Here is a 27,494-nt window from a genome sequence, read left to right as displayed (position 1 = left end):
ATTCATCCTTAACATATTCCTTATCCTAACACTTTTTCATCTGTCTCATCCACTGCTGACTTGACTTCTATCCCTGACCCCAATCCAATGCCTTTCCCTATGTAAAATCAGTATTTTTAACTATCAATTATATAGAAAACAGACATCCCCCAAACTTCACAAAATTCCAGATCCATCCCATTCCTACCTCTTATCATAGCACTCATATAATAATCATGATAACAAAGATGCTGTTTTATGAGTAGCTCATCTGAAAAGTGGACACATATGATGCTCAACCCATCACTGACAATCACTTGATCCCTTACTGCTACCAAGCCCCCTTTCAGTTATACTCTTTTTCAATGTCCAAGTAGTGTTGAAAACAGCCATCCCTGGTTTCATCCATCACTGACCCTGATACCATCTTTAACTCTCACCAAGTATTTGACACACACCTGCTCCATTGTTCCCTGTAATACCTGTGATTGTGTGATAAGCAAGTTATGTGGGAAAGAAATATCCTTAATTTTGAGTCCATCCCTAACCATTATCCTGTGTTACATCACTCATTTTACTACTAGTAATGTTGTATACAGAAATCTCTGATCCTTATTCACACCATTGACAGCTGCTGTGTAATTCTTCCATTTAAGTAAAACCACTACTTTGATCACATCCATCACTAACCCTTACATCACACCTGCCACTCAGTCTTCCTCATCTTCATATCATCCCTGATAACCTTGCTATTCCATGTCTTATATAAATTCCCAATTTTCCAAAATTAGCAAGTAACACAACAAACAATTGATTCTTGTATACCTGCTGCTGACTTCACCCTACTCCCCACATCATCTGTTACTATAAATAATATCACCATAGTTTTAAAAATTAAGTATTGTTTAAAACAAGCATGCCTGACCCTTACCACATCTCTAAAACAAAATGATGTTCTATTCTCTGAAAAAAATCACTTTTTAAAATTAGCAAGGAAAATGCAAAATAGTGTTCTTCAGCCCTTATTCCATTGCTGACCCATTCCTCTTTTCTGACACTCTTTGTAACTATTCCTTATCAAATCACTCCACTGATAAAAACCCTCAACCTCATCCTTACTTATTGAAATCCTCTAGGGTGTTGTATGGAAACCAATCTGACAATAAATTTCATATATTGAAAAAAAAAAAAGAAATCCTCTATACTACACTGTATCCTATTTAACAATTACTATTCCTAATTACCAAGCAGTTTGAGAAGTCAGTGTTGATATACAACTAATCCCAGACCTTCACTCTAACCCTGATCCTCTTAACTTGGAATATTATTTGTTTTTTAAAATAAAAATAAATGTGAGAAAAAAATCTCTCATTCTGTGAAAAATCCTGGTATCATTACCAAGCGATATGTGTCATAGTTCAGAGAATAAAGGGGTGATTGTAGCACTGGACCTGTTAAATGAATGGACATGAATAGACAACTTCACTTATGAAATGGTCAATTGCAGCCACTGGTGTCAAAGGTGGCACTTTTTGTAGAGTTCTCTTAGCATTGGTGATCATTGGTGGATATAATTTAGCTCCATAAATGTGCATCAGAAAAAAAGCAAGCAGATCATTCTGGGAGAATGAGGTTAGAGGTGTTAATGAATGTGGGTCTGTGCATGTGTGTGAGTGGGGCAGGATGTGTGTGTGTGGTGGGGGGACGTTCAACTCTTTCTTTTTTATTGTTTTGTAGAGTTTTTTTGTTTTTTGTTTAATTGAAATGTAGTTGACATTGGTTTCAAGTGTATACCTCTTCCTTTCTTCCTCCATTCTCCTCCTCTCTTCTCTGCTGTTACCTTCCCTGTAACTACCATTTCTAACTGTCTTTTATGGTTCTTCACCTTCATCTTCCAAAACCTGGATGCAGAAGGAGGATAGTATAATAGCCACTCGCCACTCCTCCCTTCCCTAGTACCCCGGATGAGCAGCTCCCAGACAACTCTTATAAAAGATACAACTATTGATCATGCTGGGAGACATTCAGGGCATAGCAGGGCTATCACTTGCAGAAACAAGAGATTTAAAAGAACCTGACAGAGTTCTCAAAATCTACACCCTGGTTCTGTAGTTCCTGGTTGCACTTTGACTCCATGATACCCCTGAACCAAAATCCCAGTGGTCTCTTGCATTCTTCTTTGTTTTTCCATCCTATAGGCTTGCTGTCTTTTGAGAGTGAATACCTGAAGATAGAAAGTAGTTAGAACTCCAGGAGGTGCCCCCTTGATTCTGTGTGACAGTGATCTGAGAGGCTCTTCAGAAAGTGTAACCACCTACTCTCAATTCACTAGGCCTTGGCCTGTCATTCAGGAATGAATTCTGTTGGTTTCATATATCAGAGATAAGGTTATAACCTATGTCCAGAGTTCATTCTCATATACTTCTGGGGCTTGGCCGAACAAAAATACTAGTCTGGACCATCAATTTGAAGCAGAGGTGCACATTTGACCACAAAATGCTCTTTCTCTGAAAGGAAACGATGTGGGTGAAGATATATTCAGTCCTAGATGCAGGGGACAGCAAACTCTTTCTGCACGGGCCAGATAGTAAATAATGTAAGCTTTGCAGACCACATATGGTCTCTGTCCCATATTCTTTATTTTTTTAAACAACCTTTAAAAATGTAAACACTAATCTTTGCTTTCAGACCTTATAGATACAGGTCACTGGTCAGATTAACTTGGTGGGCCATACTTTTCCAACCCCTGTTTAGAGAGTCTGTCTTATCTCATAAATCCATCAAGGCCCTCTACCATTTTGTAGGCTATCCATAGTACCAAAATAGGTTTATGATGACTTTACCTTCCCTGAGTACCTGAAGAGGGATTGTGGAGTTGGGTTTGTGCATGGTGTAAGAGAGGAATAAAATTTCATTTGTATACATGGATCCTCAATAATTCCAAGACCACTTATTGAAAAGGCAGTCATTTCCTCACAGACTTAAAATGCTACCACTGTCATATATTACATGTCTCAGTCAGATAGCTATGGATTTCTCATCAGTAAGTACAGAGGCTAGAAGACAATGGAATATTCTCTGGAAAGTGTTGATGGGGAAAAAAATCAACTCAGAATTCTGTTATCTGTTGAAAATATCCTTCACAGGTAAAGAAAGGTGAAATAAATGTTTTCAGACAAAATGAAACTGGAATTATTTGTCATCAGTAGACATGCACTAAATTAAATGCTCTAAGACATTCTTCCAGCTGAGAAAAAATGACACCAGGAGGTTACACAGACTTTCAGGAGCCAATAAAGAACATCAGAAATTTTGAATAACTGGGTAAATACAAGAAGCTGCATTTGTACGTAGCTCCTTTAAGATACATATGAATGATTAAAGCAAAAATTCTAACATTATTTCACAGGGTTTATAATGCATGTAGATGAATTACCTATGACAACTGTAGCATAAAGGACACTGGGGAATGGTAAATGGACCATTATTGTTGTAAGGATTCTATATCCTACATGAAGTGGTAAAATTTGGACTATAGGTACATTATGAAAATTTAAGGATACGTATTATAATTTCATTAATTTTTTCTATTGTTTAGCCATTTTCTAATTCATTAATTTTCACTCTTATATTTATTATTTACTTTCTTTTGCTTACATTGGAGTTAATCTGCTCTTGCTTTTTGAGCTCCTTAAGGTGGAAGCTTCAATCACTGGTTTTAAAGCATTCTATTTTTCTAATATAACCATTTTAGAGCTATACATTTATACTTATCTTTTGCTTTAACTACATCCTACAAATTTGGATATATTTTCATTATTTTCAGTTCAAAAGATTTAAAAATCCCATTGTATTTCTTTTTTTTAACCCATGAGTTACTTGGAAATGGGTTGTCTAATTTCAAAATATTTGGATATTTTTCATATATTTTTGGTTTTTTATTTCTAATTTATTTTTGTTGTGGTCAGAAAACATATTCTGAATAATTTCAGTCCTTTCAGAATTTGTGGACACTTGTTTCTGTTCCCAAGAAAATGGTGTTTATTGGTGATTATTCCATGTGAATTTAAAGAGAACATGTATTTTTTCCATTGTTGTGTGGAGTGTTTCTATAAGTCAATTGTATTGATTTGGTTGATACTATTACTCAGCCTCCTCTATCCTTACTGATTTTCTGTCTGCTTGCTTTATCATTACTGAAAGAGGAGTATGAAATTGCCAACTATAGTTGTGGGTTTGTACATTTCTTCCTTTAGTTCTGTAAGTATTTGCTTAATAATTTTGGAAACTGTTTTAGTCAAATATGTTTGACAATGTTCTATTTCCTTGATGAATTAAGCTTTTTATTATTATGAAATATCCCTCTTCCCCTCTGATAATGTTTTGTCCCGAAGTCTACTTTTATGACATTGATATAGCTACTTTGGCTTTCTTATGATTAATGTTTCTATGATCGAACTTTTCCATTTGTTTTAGTCTATCTGTTTTCTGCAGATTTAACATATATTAAACATCATATTGGTGGGTTTTCCTTATCCATCCATATTGGCAATTTCTGACTTTTATGAATAATTTTTTTAAAGTTTATTTATTTTTGAGAGACAGAGACAGAGCACAAAGAGAGAGGGACACACAGAATCCAAAGCAGGTTCCAGGCTCTGAGCTGTCAGCACAGAGCCCGATGCAGGGCTCGAAGTCATGAACATGAGAGATCATGACCTGAGCTAAAGTTGGATGCTTAACCGACTGAGCCACCCAGGCGTCCCATCTGGTTTTAAATTTAACTGGAGTTTAGCCCACTTATATTTAATATTCATATGGCTGGGTTTGAATCTACCATTTTGCAATCTCGTCTCTTAATTTCATCTGGTGTTGCTTCCATCTTTTGAATATTTTGTATCCTTTTTAATATCTCATCTTATTCCCTCTCTTATTAGATATACCACTATTTGTACTAAATGCTGGAGATTAAAATACAAAACTTTTATTATGTTCTACCATCAAATATTTTACTAGTTTAAGGTATAAAATAATGCAATAAACTTAGGATACTTCCCTACTCAAATATTCTGGTTTTATTTACACACATTGTACTGCTACATGTTTTAAATTTTTTTTTTCCAACGTTTATTTATTTTTGGGACAGAGAGAGACAGAGCATGAACGGGGGAGGGGCAGAGAGAGAGGGAGACACAGAATCGGAAACAGGCTCCAGGCTCCGAGCCATCAGCCCGGAGCCTGACGCGGGGCTCGAACTCACGGACCGCGAGATCGTGACCTGGCTGATGTCGGACGCTTAACCGACTGCGCCACCCAGGCGCCCCATGTACTGCTACATGTTTTAAATGTTACAATGTATTGCTGTTATTTTTATTTTATGTGGTCAATTTCCTTTAAAAGAAATTAAGAATACATAAAGCCTGTTTCATATTTACCCATATATTTACTGTTTCCAAAACTCTTCATCTTTTCTTGTAGTCCAGATATGTTATCATTAAACTTCACCTTGAAGAACTTCCTTTAACATTTATTCTAGAGCAGGTCTGCTGGTGATTAATTCTATCAGCTTCTGTTTGAAAATGTTTTTATTTTGCCTTAACTTTTAAAGGCTATTTCTTTCTGGATAGAAAATTATAGACTGACAGATTTTTCTAATAGCAATTTACAGATGGTATTCCTTCGATTACTTTGCATCAAATTTAAGGAGAAATCATCTTTCACTCTTATAGCTGTCCTCCTATAATCATTCTTTTTATTGTCTTTTTATTCAGTCTACTGTTAAGATTTTCTCTTTATCAGTGGTATTCAGAAATGTCTCTGTTTTTCCTTATTTTAGTTTTCTCTGTGTTATTTGGGTTATTTGACCTTCCTCAATCAGAACATTTATACTTTTTATTGAATCTGATAAATTACTTTATTTCTGCAGATTTTTTTCTGCCATTTCTCTTTGCTTCATGAACTCCAAGTACATGAATGTTAGTTTGATATTATCCCAAAGGTCACAAAGACTTTTTATATCTTTTTATCCTTGTTTATCTTTGTACTTAAGATTGGATGATTATTATGTTTCATATTCACTGACATTTCTTCTGTAGTGTTGAGTATGCTGTTCAGCATCCAGTGGATTTTTCATTTCATGTAATCTTTTAATTTTAGGATTTCCATTTAGTATTACTAATTTTTAGTTTCTATTTGTTTATTTAATTTTCTGTTTTGCTCTCTTACTGTTGTCAGATTTTCCCTGAAATCCTTGAATGTATTTATAAAACTCTTATAATCCTTATTTGTTCATTCAATGTATTTGGCTTTTTCTGGGCCAGGTCCTATTGACTAATTTTTCTCTTGGATATGGGTCACATTTTCATGCTTCTATGTGCATCGAAAGTTTTGGATTGCACACACACACATATTCCCATAAACACATAGGCGAATCTTTTTCAGACTTTGTAATAACTAAATTCCAATATCCATATCTCATACCATTGATTTAGAGGAGTAAATCAAATTATTGGACTTTTGAGATCAAACCTCTCATTTAGCTAAGAAACAGAAAATAAAAAAATTTTTCTCTACTTTACGACTGACTACAACCATAAAGACATTTGGATTCTAAAGAGTGAACATGCACAAAAGAGAGTATCTGGAAGCTTCTAAGCAAACTACTGCTAGGATCTACCTCTCAAGAATACGAAGTAGATTATATGTTAATTATATCTCAGCAGAGCTTGGCGGAAAAAAGAATATAAAATAGAACCTATATGTTTTAATTAGGCCTGTGGCAAAGATTGAAATTGCAAGGGCGCCTGGGTGTCTCAGTCCGTTGAGGGTTGGACTCTTTCCAGGATCGTGGGCTCCTCGCTGAGCAGGGAACCTGCTTGAGATTCTCTCTGTCTCCCTCTGTCCCTCTCCACTGCTCGCTCAGGCTCTCTCTCTAAAATAAATATTAAAAAAATACTTTGTAAAAAATGTTTGAAATTTTGAAAACAGGTAAGTGTTGCTTTTGAAATTTACAGAAAACAAGAAAAAATGATCTCAATATAAATGTGATGAAACTGCAAGTTATAAAGGATCATTTATTGCAAGATGCTATTTTTTTTTTATAAAAGTAGACACAGTTCTATTTAAGCTGGAATGATTAAATGTCTTTTAATGATCATGTATACAAAAGCTTTTGGCAAATTATTATTTAACATAAAATCTAGTCTTCTTAGGTATTTTTAATAACATTTGAAGTGGCTTTACAATAAGACTTGAGAAATGCATGAAAAATGGAAAAATTTCAAACCACAAGAAAATCCCATATGTAGATCATGTCAGTTGAAATTTTTAGCAAAAAAACTCGAGTGTATGTGCATGGTAACACACACACATATATACAGTGTATATAGAAGACACACGTATACAATGCATATAGAAGAAAGGGCAGAATAGAATAGATTGAAATATCAATTGAGTTTATGTCATTGAGAGTATCCTTTTTTTCCTGTTTTATAATTGCTCAGTTTATCATGTCTTTGCCAGATGCATATATTATCATTAGAATTTGATCAACAACAAAGGAAATTTATGAGTATCCATTATCCAATGCTGAGGGAAGAAACAATGCCACAAAACTCCACCTACAGCACAACCACAATATAATTGAAGAAAATAAATAATGATATGTTCATCTGTGGGTGAATGTGTGTTTCAAGTACCTTGTGAGCAAATAAGGAGAGTTTACTGGTGAACAGTAGGCTACATTTATTTAATTCAATAATATCAGCTTTCATGAATGATTGTGCATCTTGTTTACAACATTTGAACACATGTACCAGTTAAGCTGTCCATAGTGTTTCCCTTGGGATAGCTCCATTTGGGAACGAGTATTTCCATATGTGTTTCAGAGCTTTGTGTATTCTGCAAGAATCTTCACAATGTTTACATTATATTATAATTCAATAGCAAATCCAGAACAAATATGTACAGAAAAAATTATTGGTAACAATTTGCTGCATTGACCACATGACCTAAGGAATCTATATGTCTGAACATACACAAGAGGATTGAGGATACGACCGTATTTTACAAGTCTTTGTCTGTTTGAGATGGCATTACCTGTGGATTCCTTGCACTTCCTTATAAATGGATGCTGTACTTTGACTTATTGTTAAGAAGCGTGTCTAATTTTGAGAAATTCTAAACACAAGAGGCTACTGCCTTAAAAATACCAATATTTCAAAGACTATTAATGAGGTTTGGAAAATACTCCACTTACAATAAGTGCAGGAAATATATTTAAATGCCAGCATAATGAGGGATTTTAATTTTATTTTTTAAAAGTTATTAGTATATTTTATAAGTTAGAGGTGAGAATGACATTTTCGAAATCTTTATTCTTGTTGGGACTGAACTACCATTAATTTTGGCTTTATGATTTCTCAAAATCTGAACAATTTGCCAGCAGCAGGTATTCCTTCTGTAACTCTCTTGGATAATAAGACCCTTCCAACAAGAGAATAAAGAAATTCCAAGTTCTCCAAATATATATGTATATGAGCATATGAAAATTGTATCAAATAATGACGAAGATTTTGTTCAAAAATACCTTGAGCATGCATTCAATTATGTTTAAAGAGAAACAAACACATCTTAGTACATTTGTACATATCCATCTATATGTGTACACTTGTGTAAAAATTATATATTTTTAGTCATGGCGATTATTACAATAAGAATGCAATTAAACTTCACCCAAACTTCACTCTATGTCCATGTATGCATAGGTGTGAGTTTGTGTGCATGTATATGTGTGTGTGTGTGTGTGATATATATACAGGCATATCTTGTTTTATTGTGCTACACTCTACTGAGCTTCACAGATACTGCATTTTGTGCAAATTGGAGTTTTGTGGTGACCCTGCATCGAGCAAGTCTATTGGCACCATTTTCCCAACAGCATTTGCTCACTTTGTGTTTCTGTGTCACAGCTTGGTAATCTTGAAATAGTTCAAACTTTTTCATTATTATTATCTCTGTTATGGTGATCTGTCGTTAGTGATTTCAGTTCTCTCAGGGATGGTTACATTTTTTAGCAATACTTTAAAATTAAGGTATGTACTTCTTTTAGACATAATGCTATTGCACACATAATAGACTACAGTATAGTGTAAACATAACCTTTATATGCACAGGGAAACTAAAAAAAATATTTGACCCACTTTATTGTGATATTTGCTTTGTGGTGGTGGTCTGGAACTGAATTCACAGTAACTCCGAGGTGTGTCTGTGTATGTATACATAACACAAACTGATATTTAGCTTCATACACAACAAATTTACATTAAAATGGACTTATTCATGTGTCATGTTCCAGATCATGTTTTCATTTCTGTTTTCTAGACAGTTTGTCATTATCATGAAAAATTTGCAAGACCTAAGTTTTAGTAAATAAATATAAAGGTAAACATTGATGAAAGATTATTGATAACTATAACAAATGCAAATGCTTTCCCCTTGAAGCTTTGATAGAATACAGAGATTTGTATTTGATAGATCATAATGTTAGAGTGATGTACACACAAACTTTACGTATTCAGTAACATAGCCTGTGATATTTTTCATAATAAAATGCTAAGATTAAATTTTAAATAAAAATGTAAGTTACATTTTTGAGAAGGGGAAAAATCCTATATTTTCTGAGGCACACTTATGTAGTTGTGATTCAGTATTTGTTTAAGAATATAGGCATTAATTTTCCAGGTGTTAAGCGTCTTATGAACTGAAAATTTCTTCATTGAGATCCTATTATTTTTAGTGAATGTGGCAGTCCACAAACTCTTTGCCAATGTTTTATTTACTAAAACTCATGTATTGCTCAGAAAAAAACTAAAATTTTCCATGAAAATATGATCCAAACTACAACAAATAAATCTCATTTTAATGTAAACTTATTGTTGTGTATGAAGCTAAAAATCCTGTTTCTATGTGTACATTGAAAGGAGTGCATGAGGATATGGAAACTGAGTGGTTTTTTTTTTTAAGCTTTATTCATTTATTTTGAGAGAGAGAAAGAGCATAAGTGGGGAAGTGGCAGAGAGAGAGAGAGACAGAGAGAGAGAGAATTCCAAGCAGGCTGCAAGCTGTGCACCCAGCCTGACATGGGGGTGAGATCATGAGCTCATTACCTGAGCCTAAATCAAGAGTCTGAGGCTTAACTGACTGAGCCACCCAGGTATCCCTGTAGACTGAGTTTTTATGTGTGTGCTGGAACAAAATCCAAATGTTTATCAGTGGTAGGAACAGGTACTGTTTATGACAGTACTTTACTCTGGATCAGGATGCAGCTATTTTCTGAATCCTTTGCAAGCACCATGCCTTAGTCACTTACGAGAAAATGCTATATAACTGATCCCTAACACATAATCACTGACATGCACATATATAGTAAGGTCATAGGAATCCACTCAATGTCATGTAATAACATAAGAATGTGCCTGAGTTGCAATGTGAAATGATGAAAGCCTGAGGCTAAAGCATGTCCCCTCTGACTTGCATTTATACCTAGTTGAGTATGTGTATCATTCCAGGTGTAGTATGCAGTCTTGAGAACCATCTAGATACTTATCTTAGGGTTCCAAACGAAGAATTGCTTCTCTCTAAATACACCAAGGACTAAGGCCCTTGCTGGAAAATTCCTAGGGAATTTGGGAAGTGAGCCAGGTCAAGAACCACGTGTATTGGTGCCTAGATTTGCTCTTCTCAAAGCCCTTAGGTGCAACCATTTTCTCCCCCTTAGGCCTGGATCCCTGAGGTTTGCTCCCTGATATCCGAAGATAATTTGGTACCAAAAGAAAACACTGGAGATCTAGTGCTTAGTGAAGAAAAAGTAGAAAGGCAACACTACGTAAGTGGAAATTGAGTTCTTGAACGGAAAAGATGCCTGATGAGAGTGTAGGTTTAGGTCCCAGTGTGATTACAGATGGAAATCAAAAGCAAAATCACGAGAGTGTGAGCAAGGTTCTTCAAACTGGGCAAGAAGCAAGGAAGCCATATTTCCTGCCGCCTTTGTCTGAGGTCACATTTTTTTTCACGCCGGACGGGCGGGAGAAGAGGGCATGTGGGCAGTGTTTGGATAGGATTTCTGGAGCAACACTGCCATCGTGAGGAAATTGCTGGAAAAAGCCCCAAGGTTTCTTTTCTGAAAAGACTTTTACTTTGGAAAGGTCCATTCGGTGGGGAGGCTGATGGGCCGGGCCCCTAGCCTGAGCTCAGTGCCTCCTCCAGAGGCCTACCTGGAGCTCTGGATAAAGGTGGGGTCCAGGTGTAGGTGGTGGTCGGTGGGGAGGCAAGACTGCCAGTAGCCGCCAGGAAGTCAGGGCACAGGAAGTCGTGGGGTGGGGTCTGGGTATTCGCCCACTGTGGGCGGGACCAGAGGAAACCACTAACAGACAAAGTACTCGGCCTGCGGGTCTCTCTCCCAGCCCCTCTGAGCACGTGGTGTTCCCATGCTCTCGGACCTGGGCCCTGTGTGGTAGGAGAGTCTGAGCGCTGAGGACACGACAATTCCTGATGGCTTATAGCAGGAGCAGATGGGCTTGCTGGAGGTCTCAGGTGCACCCAAATGGGAGCTGGGAGAGCCTGAAGACAAATGGGCCTATCCAGCCAAGCCAAGAATGGTTACACTTCTGTTACAAGATCAGACTTTGCACAAACTGATGGGAACCAAAAACAAATGAAGAGGATTGAAGATGAACCCACATTTCAAAAGTCCTTGTCTGCTGGAGGTGGCATTACCTGTGACCTCGCCTCACTTCTTCGTATATGGCTGTTGTAGCAGGTACATTGTAAAGAAGCATGACTGTTTCTAGAAATGCAAAAACAGGTGGCAAAATTGTAAAACATGTGGACATTCCAAAGAATATTTGATGATGTTTTTAAAAGCCTTCAAGCTACAAGGTAGGAAAACTTGTTTTAATGCTTAAAGTTAAGAGGGATTTGAACATTATTTTTAAAAAGTACATATATGTGCAAAGTGAAGAGATAAGAATGCATGACAAGGATTTTTTTTAAGTGTTGTCTTTCTTCTGATTGAAGTACCATTTGTTTTCTACTATGTAATTTCTCAAAATTTGAATGCTTTGCCGGCACCAAGTATAACTTTTGTAATTTCTTGGAGCAGAAAGGTCTTCTAGGGTAAACATAAAAACATTTTCAAGCACTCAAAAATACATATTGATAGGCAGGTATGCAAACGGTATAATGTAGTGCTTCAGACTGCAAAACTGCACCGTATCCGTTCAATCATGTTTAAAGAGAAGCATACCTGTGTAATGTTTATTTATATATACATATATATGCATGTATTTATATATAATAAATGTGTATATATGTAAAAATTTTTTAAAGCAGTGTATTCACAACAATGATCAGTGTTACAGTGAGCATGCTTTTCAACATGAAATTCTCAGGCAACATTTATATCCATATTTACATTTGTATAAAAGAAGACACTAGTGAAAAATTATTGCTGCATGGAAGGGTGTGAATGTATCCATTAGGGTTTTCTTAGGATACATATCTGGGTGACTGAATTTGAGAGATAACCAATTTCAACCTTCATTTACTGCATTGGCTTTTTCCTTACAGTTTTTAAAGAAAATTTTAAGATGAAAAATTTGGTGTGAATTTTGAGAAGTATGAAAAAAGAAACACTAGTGTTCTGGGAAATGAGTATTTAGTGTCTGTTCCAATATTAGTTTTAGAGCATATGTAGGTCATCATATTAATGATTAGGTAAGGCAAGTCTCAAAATAAGATTCCTGAGTGGTGGCATTGTAGGCATTTTATGTCCTATGAGTAAAAACAGGTTAAGTGAGAACTTAATTAATATTCTTTAATGAGTCAATCAGGTAGATCTGTGCAAATGTTTATTGTCTAAAATCAAGGTCTTGCACATGTTTCATGATAATTTCAAACTACCCAGGAATCAGAAGTGAAAATTTTGAATCTAAAAACATGATGCCTACATCAATCCAATTTAAATGTAAATTCATTGTAGTTTATTACATAATTCCAGAATTATGTGTGTGTGTTGAAAGAATGGAAGTAAACGTGTGAAAGGTTATCAGTGCTCAGTACAAGATTTTATGATTGCACTTTTACTCATGGCATGTGTTAGTTATGTATGAGAGAACACTACAAGACTGATCCCTAACAATTAGTGGCATGTACATAATAATAGTAATAATAATAATAATAATAAAATCATAGGAGGCCCTTGAAGGTCAAATAATCACATGCATTGGAACATGGTTGTGTTCCACTGTTAAATGATGAAACCATGAGACAAAACTATGTCCCTTTTGATTGGAATTTATGTATGTTCGGCTATATGTATCACTCCAAGTGGGACATTGTATGAAATTCAGACTTGAGAGTGCTCTGGATCCTACTCTTAGGGTTCCAGCCAAATGGCTGCCTCCTACTCCACACACAAAGCCTGGTGCCCTCTCAGAAAATGGAGGACTCCCAGGGAACCTGGCAGTGAAAGAAGTCAAGAGGCCTGGTGCCTAGATTTGCTCTTCTCCAGTCCTTATTCCCGTGATTTTCTTACTCTCTTAGCCCTGGATCCCTAAGAATTGCTCACTGAAGCAAAAAACATGGCAAGATGTTGGGGATCAAAGCTGAGTGAAGAGCAGACCTACAAAGCCTTGGTGGAATAATTCTTGAAAACATGGCTGATGAGGGTAGGTGCTTTATGCCTCTGATGTTTGAGGGAAACTAGGAACTAAAGTTCATCTGTTTGAGCAGATTTCCCCCAAACTGGGCAAATGGCTAGGCAACTAAGTTTCCTGACTCCTTTGTCTCCTGATGGCTTTTTAAATATTGAATGGGTGGGAGTGGAGGGCCCAGGGAGCTGGGTTAATTGGCTTTTCTATAGCAATACTGCCACCAAGAGGTTATGTTAAAAAAAAGTGTTGTTAGGACTGGTGTGAGGCCTAGCAGTTGAGAAGGGTTTGGCCTTTTAAGAGGTTGAGTGGACTATGGCCTTGAACTGGGACTCCGCTTCAAATCTGAAGCAGCTGGGTCTAATTGTCCTTGAGGCTGTTCTTGATGAAAGGCAGCCAGGGGGGATTTGGAGACATTTGCGAAAACATGCCTCAATGGTCAGGAACCCTATGAAGATGTAAGGTGACCTCTTACTTCAACTCAGCAGATAGGAGATAAATCCTGCATCGGATGACTAAGCTGCCTATTTGGAGTAATATGGAGTTGACCATATGTTAGACTGGGAAAGCTAGATGTGTGAAGACAGTGCTCCATATCTGAATTGTCAGTGACAGAAGGAGTAGCCGTAGCCCTGGGATTCTTCAAACTCAAGAAATTTGTCTTTTCATATTTTGGTTTGCATGAAGAGACAACATTTGGCCAGGGAGTGGATGGAAGCCTAGAGCAACAGCACCTTTCTGAGTCCCATGAATTCAAGCATGAAACTATGACCAGTAACGGGATTGTAACTATTGCCAACCCTAATTACTGCTCAGCCACTGACACTCATTTCAGATCAAAGCTGTTTCAAAATGAAAAGTTAAAGGGGTGCCTGAGTGGCTCAGTCGGTTGAGCATCTGATTTTGGCTCAGGTCATGATCTCTCAGTTCGAGGGTGCGAGTCCCGCATCTGGCTCTGTGCTGACAGCTCAGAGACTGGAGCCTGCTTCAGATTCTGTCTTCCTCTCTCTCTGCCCCTCCCCCATTCATTCTCTCTCTCTCTCTCCAAAATAAATAAACATTAAAAATTCTTTAAAAAAATGAAAAGTTAAAAAAAACAAAAACAGAAAAACCCACCTAATAGGAAAGGTGGCAAAGAAAATAGCAGGCATTTGCCAGACAATAAAAGGCATGCAACACAGAAGTCTTTTAAGCAGAGATTTTCAAACTCACCAGTATAGCAGTAAATTGCAGTTCAGCATGCTCTCCCATAATACCCTTTGTTCTTCATCATAACCCTGAGCAAGCCACTGAAAATGAAGCCATTATCACCTAGTTTTTGTAATGATGTGTAGGGTTGGACAGGCTCTTTCCTACCAGGTGAGAAGCATCGTCAGTTGGCTCAACTCTTTGGAGGTTAGTTGGTCAACATCAGTTAATCTTTCACATGAGAATATCCTTTGTCCAGAGACTGTGTCTCTCAGAAGTGATCTCATAGCCGCATTCCCACAGGAAGGCAGAGAGGTGGAGCCAAGGAGGATCATTGAGGTTTCTTTTGCAAGAGTGGATAGCAGCAGAGGCAAAGGGACCATTTTCTGGGTTCAGCTACAGCAGGTGGTCTTTGTAAGCCCTTGGAAAGATTGAAATCCATTCTCTGAGTCCTTAACAGAGAGATGTCCATACCTTTGATTCCAGGAAGAAAAAGCAAAGTGTTGGAACTTTGGGATCAAACCATCCTAGGTGTCCAATACAAGGTAAATGAAATGGTAAAATAAAGTATGTCTTTTTGTACTTATTACATACATGATTAATTCAATTTGAATACACAAACACGTAAGGATTCAAAAAAGTGAATAGGCACAAGGGAAGAATCTGGAAAGCATACAAACAGCTAACAGTGTCTAACTTTCTAGAGTGATGTTTCCAATGGCTTGCCTTCAACTTTTAATTTTATACTTGTCTGAAATTTCTAAATGTTGAAAGTGAGAAAAGCTTACATTCAAGATTATTTTTCTTAAAAATCAAGAAACCAACATATACCAATCTGTAGTTAAGAAAAGGGTATATCAAAAGATGTATTTTTCTTCTAAAAATGTGCACAAGTCTATGTACATGCAAGACTTAAAGGCCTCGGACTTAATTTTTATGAAAATGTAATATTTCCAAATTCTGCTTGTCAGAAAATCCAGTTTTCTAAAGCATATTTGATGTCATATGAAGAGGCTTATGTGGTGTAAGACCTGAGAAAACAATAATAGAAGGAAGCAACTTGAATGGCAAGGATATTCTATGTGTATCATGAAGTCCAAAGCCATACCAACAGATCTCGACAGCCTGCACACATGTGCCCACACATACACAAATATGTAATAAATGTAACATAAAGGAGCAGAATGCAATAGGTCCAACATCAGTGGCATATTTATTGAGTCCCTGTGAATTAAGAGTATCATTTTTTTGCTCAATTTACTGATTCTTTTCCAGATGCAAGTTATTCTTATCAACAATGAAGGAATATTATGTGATTTAACCAAAAAAAAAAAAAATATCAGGTTGCTCATTAATAGTAAATGCTGTTGGCAAGTACCCACTGTCCAATGTTGAATCTAAAACTCATGACACCAAACTCCATGTACAGTTTGATGAGGATGGCTGTTTAGAGTGTGTGTGTGAGTATGTGTGTGTCGCATTGTGCTGAGGAATATGGGGATATAATGATGAGATGTAGACTAAATCTATTTAGCTCTTGGGAATAATTGTATATCACTTGTAATATTTAAACCAATGTACTCATCAGGCTTCTTATTAATAGTGGTTCCCTTGGGAAAGAGGGATATGGGATAAAGCGTTTCCATTTGTTCTGGACAGATTGTGTATTCTAAGAGATTTTTCGAGAATCCTCTAATATATTTGTCATTTGAGAGCCAATCGGGACAAATATGTGCAGAAGAAGTTATTGATGTAAACCGGATTTGTTGGCCATTTGAGACCTAATGTGTTTATATCTCTAACTGATCACAGAAAAGAGGATTCAGGACACCCTGTTTTGAAAATCCTTGTGTGCTTGAGTGGGCATTACTTGTGACTTCAGTGCACTTTATGTATGGCTAATGTATCTGGTAATTTTGTAAGCAGGAATGCTTAATTCTAAGAAATGCATAAAAGATGAGAGGCAACATTAGAAATTGGAAGTATTCCAAGGAATATTTAATGATGTTTGCAAAGAACTCCAAACTATAATCGGTGAAGGAAGTGATGTTTGAACATTTGAGGTACAAGGGAACTAGGATTTTAGGTTAAAAAATACATGAGCAAGATGGGAGAATGTATAGCATGATAAGTTATTTAGTTTTGATTGGTACCATTTATTTTTGGCTTCATAATTTCTCAAAATGTTAACAGGTTGCCATCAGCAGGTGTCACTCTTAATTCCTTGGGAGACCTCTTTCTAGAATAAAATGTAAAGAAATTTCAAGCTGGGGAAAATATATGTTGATGTGGGACCATGCAGTTTATATTAGGTTATGCAGAAGATTTGTGCAAAATTGCACCCAATAGAAGTCAAATTATAATTAAGGAGAAATGTGTGTGTGTGTATGTGTGTGTGTGTATAAAATAATGAGGCAATAAGCATTTTTTATAATGTATTTACTAAACTGAAGACTTGAAAATTTATATAATATTCTCAAAATGCCCAGGAATCAGGAGGAAAAATTTCTTATGTAAACCATAATGTAACATCCAATTTTAATATAAATTTATTGTGTATGAATGTAAATATAGAAGTCTGTATTGGGAGGAGTGGAAAGACATAATCCAAAAGGTTATCAGTGGTCATAACAAGTTTTATGGCAGTACTTTACCCTTGATCAGCACATGGTTATTTTTGAATCCTTGGCAAACATAGTTACTGAGGAAAATGGTTTTAAGACTGATCTCTTGAGAGAGAAATGGTAATACGTATACACTTACACCCTCATCAGTAAAGTCCTAGGAGAGCAATTGAAGGCCATTTAGTGACATGGGAAGGTGCTTGTGTTCCAAATGGGAAATGAAAGCATGAGACAAAATTCTGAGTAACCTCTGATTGGAATATATATATATTCTGCCATGCGGGGCACTGGATGCCATACAGCAATGAGAGTAGTGTGGGCCCTCCTCTTAAGGCCCCAGTCAAATGGCTGCCAACCATTCAACACATGCCTACGTCTTTACCCAGAAAATGGAGACATTCCTGAGATCATTAGAGATGAGCCAGGCAAGGAAACATGGATTGATACCTAGAGAGACCCTCCTAGTTGAATTTCCAGCATTTTCTTTTTCTGTTTAGGCCAGGATCCGTGAGAACTGCCCCCAGAACTAGACAGAATTGACCTCGGGGAAAATGCTGTAGATGTAATGCTGAGTGAACCAGAACAAAACTATGAAGACTGGGCCTAGTGGAAATTGAATTCTTAAAGGAGAAGGTGCCTGATAAAGGTGGTTACTTCTGGACCTCAGTTTGATTTCTGATGAAAGCCAAAGCTAAAGTGCCTCAGTGTGAGCAGGTTTTCTTAAACTGGGCAAGATACAAGGTAACCGTATTTTCTGGCCCCTTCGCCTCTTTTTTTTTCAGACGGGATGGGCGGGAGAAGAGGGCCTGGGGGAAGGGTACCGAATATTTGTTGGCAAAGCTAGTGCACTACTGCCATCCTGAGGAAATCATTTAAAAACAACTTACGCCGTTTTTGCTTTGTTTCCGTGAGGACTTTCGGTTCAGAAAGGTCCGTTCAGTGGAGAGGCTAAGCACGCCCTGGCCGCAAATTGGACCTCTCTGGCCTGAGTTGTTGCGGGAACTCTGGCAAAGGACTCCTAACGGTACGACAAAACTGAGGTCTTGGCTTAGGAGCAGGTCAGTGAGGAGGCCGGACAGAACCAGGAAGTCCCGGCACCGGAAGTTGTGGGTGGGGCTTTGGTTTCTTCCTAGTATGGGTGACGTTAGAAGAAGCCTTTTGGAGCTCAGTGCAGGCCTTATTGTCTTCTGTCTCCTGTCCCAGCTCTTCAGAGGGTGAGGCAAGCTTGTTCACAGTGTTCTGGAGCCTTAGAATCTGGGCACCTTGTGTTAGCAGCATCGCAGTGTGCTGTCGCAAACAGGGCAATTTGAGGCAGACATGTGTACTGGGGGGGTCTCAGATACAACAAAAGCCGGGAACCTACTGCTTGAGCAAGGAGGACAAGTTGAGAAGCATCGGAAGCCATCCTGCCAAGCCAAGACGACCCAAACCTTGTGCTACGGGATCAGAGGCATACACATACGGACCCCAAAATAACAAGGAAGGTTACAAAGAATTCTCAGAGCTCAGAGGCAGCAAAGGCAGTTGCTTGCTTCTGGTTTCTCAAATCTCAGGCAAAGGCCTGTCAACAGGGCTCTGCTCTCATCTCAGTTCTCTTGCTGGGCTTGGGGGAGAGGGAGACTTACAGCTTTTAGTTGTCCCAGAGGATGTGGAGGTCCTCGAAGCCTAGCTATTCTCATACTTACATTTGTTCTCTGTCACTGCTTCATAAGTTCCCTACTTGAGGATGCCTGGTAAGCTTGACAGGAGAGCCCACTGAGTGTTGAACATTCTCAGACCTGTATTTCTTCCTCCCCAAGATAGCGGTGGATGCCTAGAACTTCTTGGGATTCACTCCCTGATTGAGGAACACTGTGGTGCCCTTCTTTCCTTATTACTCTGGCTCCATTGGATCTTTTAGAGTAGTTGAAGGCGATTTTGTCTTGTGCTTGGGTGGGAGCTTCCTGTGACTGAAAATAATCATTTCTATTCCTGCTGCATTTAAACTGGTGGCAGATGGGTAAAGAAATTAAAGAGGCGATTTACAAAAGAAGAAATCCAACTGTTTATAAATGAAAAGACACTGAAATTTACTAGTGTTCAGGAAGCTGCAATGGTCAACAAACATTGTGTTTATGTGTATATCATTAATTTATAAATATATGGACGCGTATTTATATATATTTATCTATGCATACATATCTATGTTATGGATATATATGTATGCATATTAAGTTATATATAATTTTTACTATATATAGGTATGTATATATACATGTATGTGTAAATATATGTATGTATATAGATGTATACACACACACTATTAAATAATTCTGTTAAGTCTTTTTTTCTCCAAGGCCTAGAGCAAAGTGTGGAACATGGCAGGAACTAGATAAGTATCTTCTGAATGAATATAGGATTGCCTACACATATTGAGAGATCTGGAATGAAAAACATCAAAGTGTGAATACTATTTACCACACTACCATATACTGCTTAGGAATGGGTGATGATGCTTTTTTTTTTTTTTAACATTTTTTTTTTACAAGAAAGTGTGTTTTTTTAAAAAAAAAATTGAACATTTACTTCAATATACTTAAAAATAGGATCCCAGGTTATTTAATATCATCCATAATAAGGCATTTTTTAAAATGCATATCTATTTTATTCTTGTCTATTTCTCTTATAGATAAATTTTAAGTTTTAAAAATTAAGTTTTGCCTTTAAAAAAATTGTCTTCTGAAGACTCATGACATGAAAAGTTAATGATGCCAAGAGGGTATGAAATTGAAACTCAAGTTTGTCCCACATATAATCACATCTAACCCACCCATACAGATAATATAAATGAAAAGAATACAGCAAAACAAAACTTAGCAGTACCTATATTGAGATGATATGATCACAGGTGTTCTTTAACTGCTCCCTGATAATAACTTATTTCATGGTGCCTATATTACATTTACAATTTAGGCCAAATGTAAAGCAATTTCCAAAATAAAGGGATACAAGAAAGCTTACAAAGGGTATTACATTATATGGGAAAATACTCATGATACAATATAAGATGCAACCAAGGTAAGATTTCTAGGTAACATGGCAAGTTGAACATGGCATCTAATTTTTTATCCTGATTTCCCTCCAAAGTGGAAGCAAAGAGATTTTTCTAAAAGGTATAAACTCACAATACAGAAAAAGTAAGAGCAGAGACAGCATCAAAAGTGTTTAGAAGCTGGCAGATGGAAAATGATCAAATTAATAGTAGACAAAAGAAAAATTAATCCTGATACAGCAGAGGGGAAAGTAGAGAACCAACCTGATTTAAACCAAACTAGACTTCCACTGTGTTCAAATTACACCTCAACAAACCTGACAGTACCTCTCCCAAATAAAGAGGAGGAGGAAATGGAAGAAGATGAAGAAGAGGAGGACTAAGAAAAAAGAGAGAAGGAGGAAGAAGAGGAAGAAATTAGATTCCCTAATTTCCTCCCCCGTTCTGTGCAGCTGGGCTACTGTGCCTCTCTACCTAAACAAAATACAGGTGATTATTCTCTAAAAAAGCTAAAATAAGTATTCTCTGGACTGAGGACCAGCACATAAAGTGGCAGGCTGGGTCACCCTACTGAAAACAGGGTAAGTGAAAATGTGCCTACTGGATGCTAATAAACATGGTCCTCTTCTTCATTTGGTTTCTAGAACACTAGCAGCAAAGCTTTTGCCTTCTAGAGGGAAGAGTTGTAAAAGCCTTCTCTGGAGAATTAAACTTCCAAGCCAGATCACTCTACAGTGAAGTCCAGAAGCACTATATAATCACTCAGAGTTTCCAAACCACATTTACATCAGTCTAGGATTGAGTGGAAAACTAAGGATTCTCAAGTATCTAAAGGGAGCCCTAACAAGAAAGATACAAATCAAAACATAGAAGAACTATCTTGGAGAAAACCAACTGAAAGGGAGAAGATAACTTTAAAAGTTAATTATTATCAGTGTCATCAGACAGGCAAGAGATAATGTTGCAGCTATGACAGAAGAAAAGGCTACAATGAGAAAGACCAAAGTTACAAGGGAAAGGAACACTACAAATAAAAATAAAGTAGCAGAAATACAAAACTCAACAAAGAGGTTGGAAAAAGACTTTACTTGTAATATCAAAAATGGGAAAGAAAAAGAACTAAAAAGAAAATTGTAGTATATCTGTAAATGCCATTGATTATCTGCATAATAGGAGTTCCCAGAAATTTCACAGGAATGTGGAATATGATATCCCACATTGAAAGGAGCCATCAAGTTGCCGGTGCAGTGGGTGAAAAGAGGAGGACATATTGGGAAACTTCAGAACCCTGGTAACAGAGGGAAGATCATATAACTAACATACTAATATGAAGAAACAGAATGACTTTGAAATTCTGAACATCAACCCTGGAATCTAGAATGTAGTGGAACGATGCCTTTAACATTCTGGAAAAAAAAATATTTCCAGCTTAGAATTTTATACACAGCAAACTTTCAATGAAATGTAAGGGTAAAAATATCCTCAAATATGCAAGGTCTTAAAAATTTACTTCATGGGGCGCCTGGGTGGCTCAGTTGGTTAAGCGTCCGACTTTGGCTCAGGTCATGAACTTGTGGTCTGTGAGTTCGAGCCCCACATTGGGCTATGTGCTGACAGCTCAGAGCCTGAAACCTGCTTCGGATTCTGTGTCTCCCTCTCTCTCTGCCCTTCCCTTGCTCATGCTCTGTGTCTCTCTGTCTCTCAAAAATAAATAAACGTTAAAAAAATTTTTAAAAATTTAAAAATTTAATTCACAGTTTGTTTTTTTAATGCTGCTGTAGCTTGTTCTTAAAAAAAAAAAAGATTTAGAAGCAATTAGAGGAAAATACAGATTTTATGAAACCAAAGAGCCAATAGAGAAGATATGAGAAGGGAATCCTCGGAAAGTTGATGAAAGGAGTATCAGAATGGTGGTTAAACGCCAAACACAGGGGAAACCAGAACACATTGCAAGTGGTTAGAAAATTAGGAGGTAAATTTTGCCCAGCAGATCAGATTGACATAAATACTTATTATGAGTGAAACACTTGAGAGATGTTTTAGATAAGCTTGTATACTTCTGTAGAATATGTCACAAATTTGTTATAGTCATTATGCATGTGGTGAAATAGGATTTTAAGTAATATCTGTTTTCATCATTGTATATAGGAAGGAGATAGATATTTCTTTTTTTTTTTTTTTTTTTTTTTGCTATTTCTTTTTTTTAAGTAGGCTCCACACCTAATATGGGGCTTGAACTCATGAGCCTGAGATCAACACTTGCACACTTAACTGATGGAGCCAGCCAGGTGCCCCATGGTTATTTCTCAAATAACCATGATGAATTAATGAAACAAATGGAGTCATTTGTTTAATGTCTGGAAAACAAACCCCAAGAATAGAAAAAGATTTTGGCAAGATGTTTATTATACATTATGTGAACAAAAAATAATATGAAAATACATATGAAAATAGAAACCTATTTTATAAATGAAAGCTTCAAACTATATGTGCAAGGAAAAGAAAGTAGCCATGAAAATTTTTTAAATTCTACTTATTGGATTGGAAGAATAAATATTGTTAAAATGTCAATACTACCCAAAGCTATCTACACATTCAACGCAATCCCAATTAAAATTGCACCAGCATTCTTCTCGAAACTAGAACAAGCAATCCTAAAATTTGTATGGAACTATAAAAGGCTCCGAATAACCAAAGTAATTTTGAAGAAGACCAAAGCAGGAGGCATCACAATCCCAGACTTTAGCCTCTACTACAAAGCTGTAACCAAGACAGCATGGTATTGGCACAAAAACAGACACATAGACCCATGGAATAGAACAGAAACCCCAGAATTAGACCCACAAAAGTATGGCCAACTAATCTTTGACAAAGCAGGAAAGAATATCCAATGGAAAAAAGACAGTTGCTTTAACAAATGGTGCTGGGAGAACTGGACAGCAACATGCAGAAGGATAAAACTAGACCACTTTCTTACACCATTCACAAAAACAAACTCAAAATGGATAAAGGACCTGAATGTGAGACAGGAAACCATCAAAACCCTACAGGAGAAAGCAGGAAAACACCTCTGTGACCTCAGCCGCAGCAATTTCTTACTTGACACATCCCCAAAGGCAAGGGAATTAAAAGCAAAAATGAACTATTGGGACCTCATGAAGATAAAAAGCTTCTGCACAGCAAAGGAAACAATCATCAAAACTAAAAGACAACCAACAGAATGGGAAAAGATATTTGCAAATGACATATCAGACAAAGGGCTAGTATCCAAAATGTATAAAGAGCTCACCAAACTCCACACCCAAAAAACAAATAATCCAGTGAAGAAAGGGGCAGAAAACATGAATAGACACTTCTTTAAAGAAGACATCCAGATGGCCAACAGGCACATGAAAACATGCTCAACGTTGCTCCTTATCAGGAAAATACAAATCAAAACCACACTCAGGTATCACCTCATGCCAGTTAGAGTGGCTAAAATGAACAAATCAGGAGACTATAGATGCTGGAGAGGATGTGGAGAAACGGGAACCCTCTTGCACTGCTGGTGGGAATGCAAACTGGTGCAGCCACTCTGGAAAACAGTGTGGAGGGCCCTCAAAAAATTAAAAATAGACCTACCCTACGACCCATCAATAACACTGCTAGGAATTTACCCAGGGATACAGGAGTGCTGATGCATAGGGGCACTTGTACCCCAATGTTCATAGCAGCACTCTCAACAATAGCCAAATTATGGAAAGAGCCTAAATGTCCATCAACTGACGAATGGATAAAGAAATTGTGGTTTGTATACATAATGGAATACTACTTGGCAATGAGAAAGAATGAAATCTGGCCTTTTGTAGCAACATGGATGGAACTGGAGAGTGTTATGCTAAGTGAAATAAGTCATACAGAGAAAGACAGATACCATATGTTTTCACTTTTATGTAGATTCTGAGAAACTTAACAAGTCCATGGGGGAGGGGAAGAAAAAAAAAAGAGGTTAGAGAGGGAGGGAGCCAAAACATAAGAGACTCTTAAAAACTGAGAACAAACTGAGGGCTGATGGGGGGTGGGAGGGAGGAGAGGGTGGGTGATGGGTATTGAGGAGGGCACCTTTTGGGATGAGCACTGGGTGTTGTATGGAAACCAATTTGACAATAAATTTCATATTTAAAAATAAATAAATAAAATTCTAATTATTATGTGTGAAAAGTAGAATTATGACAATTGATTAATTATGATGATTAATTGAATGATGTCTTTAGTTTTGAATATTTTGGAGTGGCTGGTATTACCTTTATAAATGTGGGGAAATAAAGCTATTCTCAGTAAAAAATTAATAAATTGGAAATTTTATAAGGGTATAGATTCATGTCAAATAATGTGTTAAAGATATAGGGCAAAATTAGATTCAGTATGATCCAATGCATTGAAAAAATCCATACATAGACAAATATATCCATCAATTAAAAATACATTTCTGTTGACAGAATTAATTATTAAATAAATATGCCAATGTGTATGAAATTGCATTACTAAACAAATATTATGCAACACATTAAATATGTATATAAAATAAATTGTAGTTCTGTTTGAAAAGCAGACATTGGAAACAATATGAAAATTCAAAATGTAGATATGAATGCAGTTGAAATCTTAAAAAGTCTAGTATTATGTTCCCAAGATTCACTAGGAACAGACAATCTTTTATTTATTCTAAGATGGAGGAGCAGAAATTAGCTCCTGCTATAGAAGTGATAGAAACCTGGGAAAACTCATCAATACATACATTTTTTTATTAAAAAATAAATGTAAAGGTACATTTGTTACCACATGTAGGATGTGTCACAAATCAATGAATAGTTACATAGGCCTTAAAAAATCTCAGGAGCTGAGCCAAACAATAGTTTTCCACTAAACATAGAAGGACTAGTGTGTCCTAAAAATACAGAGATTCCCTGGGAAGCTAGGGACCTTAAGATGTGGTGACTAGAGAAGTCCTCCTCTAGGCCTGGAACTTTCAGCATTTTCTTCCATTTAGTCCTAATACCCTGAGACTTGTCCCTAGAAGACAACTTGATAATTTGGAAAATGCTAGAGAACTAATGAGTGAAGAAGAGCTGAACTCTGAAGTCAAGATCTGGTGGAAAGATAACGCCCGACAAAAAAGAATATATCTGATGAAGATGAGCAGTTTAGGCTTAAATTTGATTTTACATGGAAATGGAAAGCTAATCACAGTAGTATGAGCAAGTGTCCTCAAACTGGGCAGTATAGAAGCCCGGTTCTGCTTCCTGGTACCTTTGTCTTTTATCAGCACTTTTTCAGATGGGGTGGGAGGGAGAAGAGGGCCTGAGGTGCAAGGCTGGTTGACATTTCTGGAGCACTACTGCCATCATGAGGAAATCGTTTGGTGAATTCCGAAGTCATGGATATTTGCTTCCAGGAAGACCCACAAGTTGAAGGATATTGTACCTGTGGGGAATTTGAGCATCCCCTGCCTCCAAGCATTGTATCCTTACCTTCATTTCCGAGGCCTTCCAGGATATGTGGACAAAGGTGTGATAAGAAGTGGCTAGTAAGACACCAAGACTGAACAGGCAGCTACCAGGAAGTACAAGCACCGGAAGTTATGGGGCGGAGCTTTGGTTTCCATCCAGTGTCTCTGGGATTAGAGGAAGCGATTCACAACTAGATGTAGGACTTAAGATCCTTTGTCTCCTTTCCCTGCCCTTTGGGCGTGAGGTAGACAGTCTGGGACAAAGCACAGTCTGGGGCCTTGGCCCCATTTGGCAGCAGTAGCAGTATCAGAGTTCAGGTGGGAAATAATCTCACGGATCAATTGTTTTAAAATTAAAAGCCAAAGGAAAATAATCTAGCAGGAAAGGGGAAAAGAATGGGGCATGAACTTCCCAGGGGAAAAAAATATGCCATGGAACAGAAGTCTGTTGGTGTAGGTTCTCGAATTCACCAATACCCAAGTACATTACAATTTAGGAAGTTCTCAAGTATCTCCTCCCTCAGCCCCCTTCCCACCAGTATATCCTGATCAAACTGCTGAAAATGAAGCCATCAATATTGCCCAGTTTATGTGATCATTTGTAGAAACAGGCGAACTCCTATGTGTGAAAAGCATTGTCACTCAGTTTAATTTGTTGGAGGGTAATTTATGTGCCCCAGTTAACCTTTTACATGAATGTGCCCTTTGTCCAAAGACTCCTCCTTTCAAAAGTGACACATATCCATAAGAGACATGTAAACATTCAAATGAAATAGATTTGGAAAACAGCAGAAGAAAGAAAATCAAGATACCTTTGCTTGTTTCTTTGGATTGCTCAAGCTTTCTCTAAGGGCTGAATGCTGAGATCATCTCGGATACAGAAGAATGAGTGGCACTAAAAGAAGCAAGGGTTCAGGGATCCTGATGTGGCCACTCCCAGAGGAGGATATCTAGTCAAGTTTATAAGGAATCTTCATCAGTAAAAGGCTAAGAAGCAGACACAGAATAATATTTGTTGACCAGAATAAATGGTTAGGTCACAATCTTCAAGGGTCTCATCTTCCTTAGGGGAAAAACAACTGTGAAAGGAACCATTTCTGCCCTCTGTGAGAACTGAGATGAGGTCTAAGTGGGTAGACCATTATGCTGAGTCCTAGAAAAAAGCTGCAAAGCCATTACTTCCTGGGTTCAGAAAATGCCTCTAGACCTTCTTCTCCATTCTTGGTTTGCATCTGGTTGTGTACTGACACTAATATGAACTGGAGGTAATCAATTCACTCCTACTGATACTCTGGAGTTTATTGGCTTGGAATGGCCGTCCTTGCTTCAGGCAGTGGGAGCAGGGCACTGTGTGTCCCTGAGAATTCCAGGTTGCAGACTGGCTGCTATTAGATGTCACATGGAATGAGATTCTTATCCCCAATCCCAACTCTGATCCTCTACAGAGGGCCCAGGCTCCAGAGTACAGGGGCACC

Source organism: Lynx canadensis, chromosome X (genome assembly GCF_007474595.2).
Source record: "Lynx canadensis isolate LIC74 chromosome X, mLynCan4.pri.v2, whole genome shotgun sequence".
NCBI lineage: Eukaryota > Metazoa > Chordata > Mammalia > Carnivora > Felidae > Lynx > Lynx canadensis.
Note: the sequence above shows the minus strand (reverse complement) of the source record.